Source organism: Ischnura elegans (genome assembly GCF_921293095.1).
Source record: "Ischnura elegans chromosome 13 unlocalized genomic scaffold, ioIscEleg1.1 SUPER_13_unloc_2, whole genome shotgun sequence".
Taxonomy (NCBI): Eukaryota; Metazoa; Arthropoda; class Insecta; order Odonata; family Coenagrionidae; genus Ischnura; species Ischnura elegans.
In genome coordinates, this window is record NW_025791658.1 from 7,188,966 (window position 1) to 7,202,002 (window position 13,037).

The following is a 13,037-nucleotide window of genomic DNA, read 5'->3' on the forward strand; positions in this document are numbered from 1 at the left end:
AGTAAAAAATTAATAGGAAACCACCCTATTTTTAAAAATTCTTAGGACTGCTACATTTCTATTGTTTCACTTCTGTGTGTTAGTTTACTAATTTTTACGTTAAGTGTGCAAACATTCATTTATCCTCAATATTAAGCATTACCTATCCCCAAAGATGTCATTGCAATTAATTGTACTTTAGACGTAAGGAAGAAAAATCTCTTCGTGTTTGTGGGCAACAAACTTTGATAAATTCAAGAGGTTGATGTGAATAAAGCAAACCTCTGCTAGCTTCAATACTAATCCCTCAATTAAAAATTCATTGGTACTTTATTTATACTGCATAATGACATTAATGCAAGAATATACGGTATTCAGAATATCAATACTACATCCAAGATTGGTTGATATTTATTAGTGGCTTTGTATAGACAACTAAGAGTCTCAAAAGTGGATGGTTTTCTTCATTTTAGACACATAAGCATGATATCGTAATTGTCAATGGTAGCAAATTAAGTTTGATTTTCATGCAGTAACAAAGTAAAAAAAATAAAATATGTGGCTACAATGTCAGTTTATAGCACACCCTAACATCTTCTCAAGACCTAATGTTAGCAGGGAAAATGAATACTTTAGCATGTACAGAATGTAATTTCGTCACTTACCAATTAAAATCGAAGGACGAGCAGTAACTGGGGTTCTCAAAATAACATGGATGCAGAATGCGATTATTTGACTGGGTAATGCCTTAAAAAGAAAGATCAACGGATTAAGGAATTGACAAAAATTGTAGTCTATCCTAAGGGTAGCAGTTGATTTGAAAATTCTGCTGGATTATCAGATTAATTATAACAGAACAATATTGTTCTTAGCTGCCGACAGCTTTATTAATTATAAATTATATTTTAATACCCCAATTTCATTTTAATATGCTAAATTTACCAAAAATCACGCATAAAAAATCTTAAATCTTTCAAGGAACAAGAAAGAACTACAAATTTTGCACAAGCTCCTTTGCTAAGACCCATGTAGCTGGCAGTACACACAGTCATTCAATCATGCGTTCCTTCATGTCCACAAGGTCACACCATTATTGTGCATACAAAACATAAATTTATCCAATGTTTATCACAAATAATTATAAAAAACTTAAATAATAATATTTTACTTGATCAAAGTAGTTCTATGCATTATAAAATGATAATAATATGAAGTGGATTGGGAGCCACTTAGGTAAAACTGTATCAGCGTACCTCATCAAATAGGACATATATTACAAATAAATGAATGCAAGAAAATATGCACAATATGATAACAGAACTCTGCATTGGCATGCTCTAAAAAAATACAAGAAAACAGACAAATAGTTATTGCAGCATTGCAAGGTGGGAATGGAAGGGTGAAAAGAAACCTATGGCATTAGGCTGCTCCGTATTAAATTGTAAAGGGGGCCACGGCTTAACATCTTAATATTTTATAAAATACATATAACACCAGATTCGAGTAAAAGCAATAAAAAAATTGAGAGGTTGGACAGAAAATAAGCTTTCTAAAACAAAAGCACACAGATAAAATGTGTACACAATTTATTTTTCTAAACTCGGGGGTGATGAGCGGAACTGTGATTTTCGGATCACTTCGTTACCTGTGACTGCTACTCATCAGTAACGGTGATTCTTAACTGTGATTGCGATCACCGAGGTGAATCACTCTTTAAAGTCATCGGTGATTTGTGGCGCTGCTATTCCTGCTACTTTGTCCTATTCCAAGGAATGAGCTCTCCTCAATAGGAACAAATAAACTTATAGAAAATTGTAAAATTAGGCAAAATATTTTTTTGAGGGAATAGTTCTAATTCCGAGTTTATATTACAATAATTAAGTAAATTTGAAGTGGTAAAAGAATTGATAAGGGCCAATCATTTTTTACACATATTTATAATCAAACCATCATAATTCAAAGCTGTATATTTCTCACAGAATGTCTTATTTATCATACAAGATGAATAAGACATCCTTATTTTACTATTGGTAGCATCATGGTAGCTGCCGAAGCTAACTTCACCGTATTCACAGTCGCAGTGATTTAGAGTATTTGGTGATTTAGTCACCGGCAGTGATCGGCTACTTCTCTTCAATCACAGGTTGCGATATATCGCATATCACTTGGTAACAGCCAGAGCTATCTTCACCGAATCCAGTGATAGAATCACCGATCACAGTGATTTCGAATATTGAATCACCGACAGTGACTGCTACTTTTCAGTAACGGTGATTCAATCACAGTTAGCGATATATCGCTCATCACTAGCCGACATGCATGAGTCGCTTTTTCCGTTGGTATAAATGCATAGGGTATCTGTTCAATTTGTGTGAGGCATTGCAGTTCTCAATTAATCAAAATTCCTCATGGATATTCTTTCGAACTCAGTTTTAATAGTTAATAGTTTGAGAGATAGCTGTATGCGTGAAATGTGAAGGCTTTGTCTTCAAAAGTGTAAAAATGTTATTGATTTTTTTTGTACGAAACGAGGGCATAGCTATTTGGTTCAGAGACTGCATCTTCAAGTTGGAATACTGCATATAGATAAGGTAAGAAATGATACAGGACGTAATTCAAATCTAGGTTAGTAGTTTTCTTGTTTTTGTGTATTTAATGTGTTTATATTATTTTGTTGTTCTTGTCTTTGAGCGAAATAATTTAAGCTAACCCACGCACAGGCACTAAATGGAGGTCTTGTCGTTTTTTTGATTAAACAAAATTATTTTGTAATCTTGTATTCCCATGTCCTAGTTACCGAATCTTATTCGTGTATCACATTCTCATTGTTAGCGGGGGAAAATGTGTCACTTCCTGTTGTTATATATTAGTATATAATAATATATCTATTACACACTTGCTATAATTGCCAAGTGGTAGAGATGAATCTCATACAAAAACATAATTTCTTATCGGCACCTCACAGTTACATCATGCATGCGGTTTTTTAATTTATTTGGGTTACATTCTTGTTGTGAATAGCTAAGTCCAAAATGTTTATAGACTGTTGTATACAAACATGCGTTGTGTGGCTCATTCGTAATCGCCTAAGGATTTCGTTCCCTTGTATGCATGTTATTTCACCATGCACATTTCCTTCGTGATTTTATATCCTTTTTATGTTAGAACTATCCTGTGTAATAAATGCATCTCTTAACGACTCCGGCCACCTATTCGTCTCTGCTGGAGTATCGGTAATATTTTAACCCAAGCTGCATAGAATCACCTTATTATTTATGCCCACTGGCAGACATTGGAAACGACACATTCAGTCCATATGCCATGTTATTGAAGACCACTTTTTTACGTGCGGCTACGATTGTTATTGTGATTTTGACCTCTTGCTTGTAATGGATTCTCTCTACCTGTTTGACCTATGCTTCGTTTGGCCCTCAACTGATTTTGACCCTCGCACTACTTGGGACTACGTATTCTCGCGGTTCTCGTATTCAGCGCCTTCCCTCCCTTTTTCTCCCTCTCCTTCCTTTAAAAAAAATTTTTCACCAGATCAAGCTTCAATCGAGGGAAATCACTTCCAAACTCCACAGTTGATCTACTGTGGAGTTTGGAAGTGATTTCCCAGCACATGGTGATGGCATATCGGGTATTCCTTCTCATGAAGTAACTGTTTTGCCTGTCTCACAGTGTAGTCTGAAACATGAAATTCACTCATAATCCTTTTCCTAGACCTAGATAAAGGGGCAAGGGTCAACATTTGAAGTTTACCCTGCCAGCTAACTGTTGGCAAGTTATTCTTAATTTTAGTCTGCAGGTCATCCAATTTGGCTTTCTTTCGCTTGATGAGTTGACTGTTACTCTCGTCTTCATCACTACTTAGATTTTCCAGAGATGGATTCACTAATTTCAATGCACCAGACAAGGTGATGCCTGGCCTGTGTTATCTTTCCTTTTCCATACGAGCGTCTACTGTGAGCAGACAAAGAATGTAATTTCAAAGGAGAGCAATCTAAAGCCTCCAAACTGCAGTTTGCTTCATCTTATTCTCTATCACTTTCCACCAAAGACTTAACTGATGTAAGTTCTTTACCGCTTTCATCAATGCCATTGGAAACAACTTCACTTTTACAAATTTTGGAAATCCTCTTGTCACACCTACAGCAAATTTTCCCTCCAGGCTTCACCATGATGCCCGCTGCTCTCACAGACTTACACTTTTTTTAGAGGTATGGTCCTCATAAATTTCCTCCCAGGACCTTAATGAATTGCAAAGAGGTACAGCATTTAAGCTGATAACACTCGTATTTCTTTAAGTAGCAATGAAGATGATGAGAGCACACAGTAAACAGTGATGAAATAGGAATATTGCACTGCAGGGCAATGAAATCTCTGTCCACTTCTGGTAGTTCCTCGAAATAAAAAGTTTGGGCTGTGTTTGTGTAGCTCTTTTTGTGAAATTGAGAACTGAGTTCTTGCACAATGATACCTCTGACATGGCTAGACAGACCTCAATACAAATGAGATGTTAAAATGTAAGCCTGGCTATCAGTCACACAAACATGAGTTACTTAGTCTGAAATTCAACCAGGATATCACTTAGGCAGCACCATATGACTGAGGAATGAATTAACTTCACTTCGACTGAAATTGCTCTCTTCTGCTTTTACATTTTATACCATACTATTCAGTTAGGTTAAGAAATGGAAGAGATAGCCTAGTAGGAATAGTCCTGAAAGCACGAAATTAGCAGTACGTGGGGGAGTACATTCACATGGTTGCTTATGTGTTTCCTACTCTAAGAGCCAGTAGCATATGCTATGGTGAGATAATGCATGCTCCAATATTGTTTAATCATGAGTATAAGCTTATATCTCCTCTAAATTGTGCAGTATCTATGTGCCTTGAAAAAGAGCCATTTTTTCCCGTGAACATGAATGAGTATTTTTTTACTAAAAGGACTCACAATTTTTTTTCAGGATATTTGCCCATACATTAATGATTACTTTAAACCGGACCATGAGTCTGTCTTCGAATGGCAATTCCCTGTGGATGCTGACATTGAAAAATGGTACAAGCAAGATTTTTTTTTGTAAACTTTATTTTTAGCAGCTGAATTACTTCACGCAGTAAAAAAAGAAATGATATTCACTGAGGAAAACGTACTTGGCGGAGAGGAGGAAGGTGGCATCCTTAAAAAAAATGGATTAAGGGCGGAATGAATACGTAGTATTTACCAATAAAATTGTTACTGCTTACCTTGATAAATTGAGTACACTTTAGGATAAATGATACTTTGGTTATTGCAAGTGTATGTTCCATCATTATTTCACTACCATGACATTAAATTCACTGATGAATATACATCGCTTTGAGAGAGCACCTCAAATTTGGATATGGAGGCTGAGGTTAGTATTTCATTTCCTCATAAGCATTATGTATTTTAGAACCTTTGCATGCCACACTTGAGATTTAGGTTATTAACACAGTAGATATCATCTTAATTAAGGCATATACAATAAAAAACTCTATGGATGAAGTAAACATTGATAGAATACCCATAAAAAACAATTGTTTTCACACTAAGCAAAGGGGATACATTTATCAATACCTCACACTGTAGAACTCAGGAGGCAGTTACTTTGTATGTCATGTTTTGGTAGTAATTATTAAAAAAGAGATTTATCACTCATAAACACATATATCAACATCATCAATGACAATTCCTGAATAATCATGAAACTGGGCCATGTTAACCTTAAATTATAATGCAAAGGAACTTCCTGCCTATGAAGAGAAGATACCTGTGCTTGAGGAAGGGGACTTAGAGTATGAGGTGGTAGGTTCAACCATGTATGTAGTTTTTGTGGAGGAAGAGACTCGTCCTGCAAACGCTCCTCTGATGACTCAGGGAAAAATTTTTGCTGCGTAAGCCATTTGGAACTGTCATGTATCTGCTTTGTAACCACTGATTTGTATGTGCTTTCGAACTGCTGTGGAATTGAAACACAGTATACAGCAGTTGATGATGTCATAGCGTCCTGCCATGTCATCAAGGGTGCGTTCCAAATCACGCTTCATCGCATAACCTTGATGCAGCCATTCCGAAATTGCACCAAGGCATTGATGCGCTTATGCTGATGCGTGATTTGGAATGGCTTGATGTGATATGAGCGGGAAGTATTTCGCCGTTCAAAATACCCGCAGGCAGCAGTGCTGGAAGAGTTCAGGTTAAGCGATAACACAATGATTGATTTACCGAAATTTAATATGCATACCTAGTACCTATGATGACGAAAAACGATTAATTGATACGTATATTAATACTTCATTATATTCATTACGGTTGTTCGTAAGTTCCAAGCCGTAACTAGCAACTCTTATTTTTAGTGCAGCTAACTTGAAAAACGGTCAACAAAGAAGTGTAGGTAGTGTATTGCATATCTCACATGTTTTTCATAAAAATCGGGAACAAATACTTAAAACGTAGATAAGATTTTCACAAACGCCAAGACATTTTTATTTAAATATTCTACCACTTATGGTAGGTTTGCATGGAGCATTCACAAAGCATTCCAAAAGTCCCTCCAGCCCTCATGGACTTCCCTCCTGAATTCACAACTTAACCCCTTTCATTCTATATAAAAATCCTATTCTCTTCCATTCTCTCCTTTGCTTACCCAACATTCTATCTTCTAACGCTGTTTTCAACATCCACTCCAAGCTCAGCACTCGCCCTATCCATACCTCCTGTCTCATTTGAATTCTATCCTCTCCTCACTCAACATGTCTAGCACTTTGTCTTTCTCTCAGTCAACTTCACTTTCTCCTTACCCACATCTTGAACACCTCCAGTCACTCTCATTCTCCTCCCTAAGTTCCCATGTTCCTACACTGTAAAGTGCTATACTCCAGATCAAAATGTTACAAATCTATTAACCAAGGTACTGTCTGTAAGCAAGTTAGCTAAAAAAGACACACCTGTCTTGTTTGATGAATCTGAGCACAGCTTATTTGAGTCCAGTACTTTGGAAGTAAAAGGAGTGATCTAGCCACAAGTTTTGAAGAAAATGGCATATGTTGTCAAGATTTGAAGCAATATAATGCAGAAAGTAAAAGTAATGCAGCTTTTTACGTAGGATTGACTGTGAAAGTAGTAGAGGACTATTTACTAAGTCTGTGGCACAAGAGTGGCAGACTTGTGACAGGGTAACATGCAGGTTATAAAAGGGTTGTCAGTGGTGTGGATTGTCCAACTAATAATAAATTTCAGCCTTGTAGAGCATATGTTCATGGCAAGTTAGCAAAGAAATGATTCAAAAGAAGTGCTAGAATGGATGCAGTATGTAATAAATTAAGTATGATCCTCTCAGAATTGTGTGGTCTGATGTTATTATAGGTGAAAATATATGTATACTATTTATGTAAAATACATGCTAACCTTCACTGATGATTGTACAAGAAAGGTTTTTGTTTTCTTTATTAAAAGTAAGGAGTCTCATTTAGTCCTACAATGCTATACAATTTTTAAGTCCACCATGGAGAATGAGACAGGGAACAATATGAAATGCCTGTATACAGATTATGGGGGTGAATATATGGGTCAGGCATAACGGGGAGTTAAGGGCATGTGCGATAAAAGATAAAACTACAAAATCTTATAATCTTCAAGCAGAACTGATTAACTTAGCAAATAAAAAGCTAGGTACATACTCTCTGGCACCAATTTACTAAAATATTATTGGGTTGAAGCGTGTTGAGCAGCTGTATATCTCGAAACAGTACCATCCAAAGCAGGAGGAAATGCATTACCTGAGGAGAGATGGTCTGAACGAAAATTTAATCAAAGACATCTAAAAGCTGATAGAAATGTGCCTTTAGTGTGATAGCATTTAGGAGGACACTGAAAATAAGTTGGTAAGTATTTGGAGCCAATTTACAAACTAACTGCAGTATTTATACGGGCTTACCAAATCACACACTTTGAAAAAAATAATTGCACTGAATACTCAAGTCAATTTAATGGGGTTCGTCAAGCACACATCACTGTAAATCAAGCACACATCGATTATCCTTGCATAAAATGCATAAAAAAATTACTTGATGATGTTATCTATTATGGCATCACTACCCTGAATGTCCCTTTACTTGAGGTGAACTCTTTATCGGGGGAAAATAATTTTAGTACCTACCGAGCAAATTCACTTGCAATGAATGTGTAGTTTCACATGTTAAATAGCTAATAAACGTTTGATGTGAGCCGATGCGAGTTGATGCTTCCAAAACCTCGAAATATGCTCGATCCGGGGCCACATCGATGCGCATCAATGCTTGATTCAGAACGGCCTGGGTTCATCATGTGCATTTGTTGACTTTTCTAACTTATTTGTAACACATTTTGAACTGCTTTAGATTTCCGTTGGAAACTGCTATGGAAATAATTTTCAGCCTTTGGAATTAACGATGGAACTGATTTGTACCAGTCGGACACCCTTTTGGAACTCATTTTGTACACCATGGGCGTAGTCCAATACCAAGGTGCGTATAGTGCCTATTATTCGCACCTTGGTCCAGTACACGCTCCCAATGCTCCCGCTTCAGACGCTACAGCTTCGTGGTCCACTTTCGCTCCTATTGCTACCCTACTGGAGAACGGCTGGAGCGATTGTAGCATTTGTTAGCCGTTTTTTAGTATCGTCTGCTTGGATATTAGATCGTTTGAATTTGGGATTCTTATAGTCCCTTCTACTCTACTTAGCTTGTTAGAGAGGTCAGTAATATAAATGACAAAAGAATATGACCATTGGGTACACCACAAGAAACCGAATTAATTTTAGATCTTCATTGGATACCATGATCGGACACCATAACAGACAGATGCTTGCAAACATGTACATGTCCTGAAAATTTTACCCATTTTTGCAAATCCTCCAACACCGAGGTGATAAACTTAACTAAGAGCAGATCATGATACATATAAAATAAGATAACACTGATTAAATACCTTTTAAAGGCCTGTTTACACGATAATTTAGCACGCACCAGTTAATGCACACTTGCGTGAATGATTTTTTGTGGACCGGAACGGAACATGTACGATTGCATGAACCAAATTAGAACAGGTTCTATTTTTTGCGCATGCATTTGCAGAAGTTGGGTGGTTACACGGTGCATTTTGGCGTTCATTCTCGCGTTCATACATTTAGACATTAACCCGTACGTGTTAATGTACCGTGTAAACAGGCCTTAAGAGAAATTGAACAGGCCAGTTTCAATGAAACAAAAAATAAGCGTAAACCGCGACACTTAACTCACCTGAAAGCCTGTATAAACGATACACGTACAAGTTGGAGCCTGTTTGTGTGAATGATTTTCGTGGACCGAAGCGGAACTTGTGCGAATGTTTGAACCCAGCTAAAATAGGTTCATTTTTCCGTTCCTGCATTTGCACAACTTGAGTGGTTACACGTGTTTACAACAACGCAACCGTACGGTACACTTCGCGTTTCTGATTCATCAATTGCACTCATGACATTGTATGATAGCCTCAAAAGCAGTCGTAGACTTGAACCCATATCGTCAACTGCAAGCCTTAAGCATAAATGCAATGCTTATTAACCTGCCCTTAAGAAAATTACACAAGTAAAATACAACCGAACATCAATAATTTATAAAACTAAAGTTGAAGATTAGAGGGAGATATCATCATTCAACAGAGAATACAATCTTCATGGAGGAAGGTTGGCCGCCACACAATGCAGCAAACGGAATGCTTTGACCACGAAGTTCACCCACCACGTACCCTAACCTTAGATGTCATATTCTATCTAAATGTCAAGGAATCTCAAGTTTAAATAACTAATAATTGATCTATATTACAAATAAATCAAAATAAGTTATGAAAATGGTAAAATAACAGACGGACTACTTCGACCGGAAAGTTCACTCACCACATGCCTTGTTAACTGCGAATAGTCATTTTCTATCTCCACTACTCGCTAGCTCAAGCTTAAACCACTAATAATTAATTATCACAACAACAAAATTCAAAAGATACCTTGGACGCCGCTCAATCTCGTCTTCAATGTGGCACGTGACGAACATTGACCAGAATGGACCAGAACACCAATTTCGCGAATTTCGCAGAAGCCTTTGTACAGTGGAGGCACAGGGTGGGCGAACTGTTGACAGCGTGCGACACTAGCGGTTTGGCGAGTGTGCGCCTGAACTAACGCCATAGTTTCGTAAGATAGTTTTGATTAAAAAAAGCTATAGCGTAAAAAATTATTTCATAACTTATTTAATGTCATTCAGTAGGTATCTTTAATAAAAAATATGAAATATGTGTGCTTCCTTCGTCTTACCCATTGACCAATCATAGAACGGCCAATGAAATTTCGTCTCCTTTCGAAAGTTTTGAACGTAATGGAACCGTAATGGCTCTTATGGAGAATCGTTTCCCATGTTTATCTCCATAAGGCCAGGAGAGCGGTGTTGTCACTAAGGGCACGGAAATTAATGTTGCGTTATGCAGTAATTAAAAATTGCAATCTAATGTAGAATGAGATGCTGCATTCATTGGTGCCAATAGTTTTTCGATGAAAATTATAACAAAAGCTATAAAAAACATTTCCTTAAATTTCCGTTAGAAACGTGTATTTTTTTACTTTATCTTCTTCTCGCAGTTTCTGCCTGACCGTTGACTGTATTGAATTGAATCTTCTGCAAAAAAATTTTCACACTATTTTCTCTTTGAAGGTGTTCACCAATTGTACAAATATTGAGTTAAAATGCTGTTATGCCGACGTAACACCCTTTAGGACAAGAAAATTTTGATTTTTGCTAGGTAAAAAGTAGTCGCTTACTAACTTGCGTTCCTCATGTCATAGGTCCCTATATGCTGCGTATCAAATGCGAAGAAAACTACAAAGTTATTTTTGATGAAAAAATCATTAACTTACATCAATTCTGAAGCGAGTTACAATGATTTGATCTTTAAAAAAAATATTACGGCGCCGCTGGGCCGGGCTTCTTGCTTTTTCTTGCGCGCAGAGGGAAAATTCTCGGGCGGAAAAGGAGTTTTTTTGTCAATGCATACTATGAAATGTATTAATCTATTCGTTTGATATCCTAAACAGAGAATACTCATACGTCCTAACAGCAGTGTTTTTATCTGACTACATTGATACACGAAAGTAAACAAGCGGCTTGGAAATAAGACGCTTTTGCCTTGAGTGTTTCTGTCCCATCGCGGAAACCAAGAAAGAGAATATAACTCATAATATGAGCGAAACACTACCCCATCCAGTGCACGCCTTTTACAAAAGGGAGCTTGGGTTTTTTCTGAGTTCCTTTCATAGGGTACCATAAAACCTGCACCAGAATCGACCCTAGCCTGGAAGGGGCTGTGGGAAGAATTTACGAAGGCGTTCAGTTTGTCATTGCCTTTTTTTGGAGTGAACAAGTGTTGTGTGGTCTGCTGAATTTGAGAATTGTGAAGAGTGTTTAACACTTATCCCTGCTGTAACACGCCCAACCAATATGTCCAATACAAAGAAGAGGAGAAAAGGTGAGAAGCTCATAAGCCGCGAAAGACAGTTGGTGCTCAAAGTCTTCTCGTACTTCAGGAAATCTCTCAGCATTAGTGAGGCCTGCCGAGAAGCTTCGAAGGCTACTCGGTGCTCGGAGTCCACTGTTTACAGAGTGAGAAAGGAAAGCTCCCGTGGTCCATTGTTAAATCCTTCAAAAACTAAAGAAATTAGACAGCCTTATAAAAATTCGAGAGCAGTGATTTTCGACGATGTTGTGAGATCGGTAATTAGAAGGAAGGTACATGAATCCTTCGTGAAAAATATTCCTCTGACTTTAAAATCCATCTTAAACTCGGTAAATATGGATAGTATTCTCCCAGATTACAAAAGGAAAACACTATATAGTCTTCTTTTGGACATAGGCTTCGTGTAAGAACGCAGAGGGAAAAGATTCATCCTTATCGAAAGGGATGATATTATTCGTTTGTGGCACAATTAATTATTTAAGATAGCTAAAAAAAGGTCGCGAACACAGGACTAGTGTATTCACAGGCGAAAATTGGATTAATGTTGGACGAATAGTGAACATTAGTTTGCGAAACAAACAATTAGAATATCCGCGTCAAGCTTTCCTTGCTGGACTTAATACTGGGCTTGGCCCTCACTTCCCGAGGATGTCGATTTGCATTTATACACACAGAAACGGAAAATGGGTTCATAAAACGAGAATCGTATGTGTTTCTGTATAAAAATAACTCAATGGATGAGCATGAAGAAGTGGGTGGCGAGTGTTACGAGAGATGGTTTGAGCACTCACTTCTTGCAAACTTACCCGAAGGATCAATTATAGTGGTTGATAATGCCTCTTATTACTCAAGGAAATTGGAATCCTTGCCTACTACAAGGAGGAGGAAAAAGAACATTAAGGAAATTAGCTTTGAAGATGCCAGCTTTAAACGACATCTTTAATTTACAATAAATCAAGTACGGGAAAATTTTGAAAAATTGAAGATTGATGATGTCTTATACAATATCGCCTTTCATGTAATACTAGCCATAGCAAAAAATATTGCATAATATGGAAGGAATAGACATTTTGTCTCATTCAGGAGTGGCGATAATTTTTATTATCCTTCAATTTATTGTTATTTTTTTACATTACACATTATTCATTATTCAGCTTGTGCATTGATAAATAATACATAAGTACATATATAAAATAACAAAAGACTTTTCATTTTATATTGCAGCAAAGGTATTGTAATTTACGCTAAAAAAATTCCTTCGCAATACGCAGTCTTTCGTGCGATCCCTAATTCCTTTTTGAACTAAACCGTTTTGGCGCCAGATTGTGTGTGGTTGCATAAGCTGTTAGGATGCCTGCCGGCGGAGCGGAAGCTTGGCAACACTGTTATCCATAATGCCCGTGCTGTCAACTAAATGTGGAACGCTCTATACTAACTGTGGACCAGCTAGATCTTGTGCTACCCTATTGGAAATTTCTAAATTGCTAAATGGCTGAAATTTTCAGTG

At 37.1% G+C, this 13,037-nt stretch overlaps 1 protein-coding gene across 1 annotated transcript in view; it reads right to left on the reverse strand.

The window, feature by feature from the left end:
• The window catches only part of LOC124172633 (zinc finger protein 37-like), a 46,660-nt gene extending 45,934 nt beyond the window's left edge, over window positions 1-726 (reverse strand). The window contains exon 1 of the mRNA XM_046552082.1: window positions 645-726. The gene's annotated coding sequence lies outside the window, so the exon portion shown is untranslated. The remainder of the gene's footprint in view (window positions 1-644) is intronic.
• Window positions 727-13,037: the final 12,311 nt, after the last annotated feature.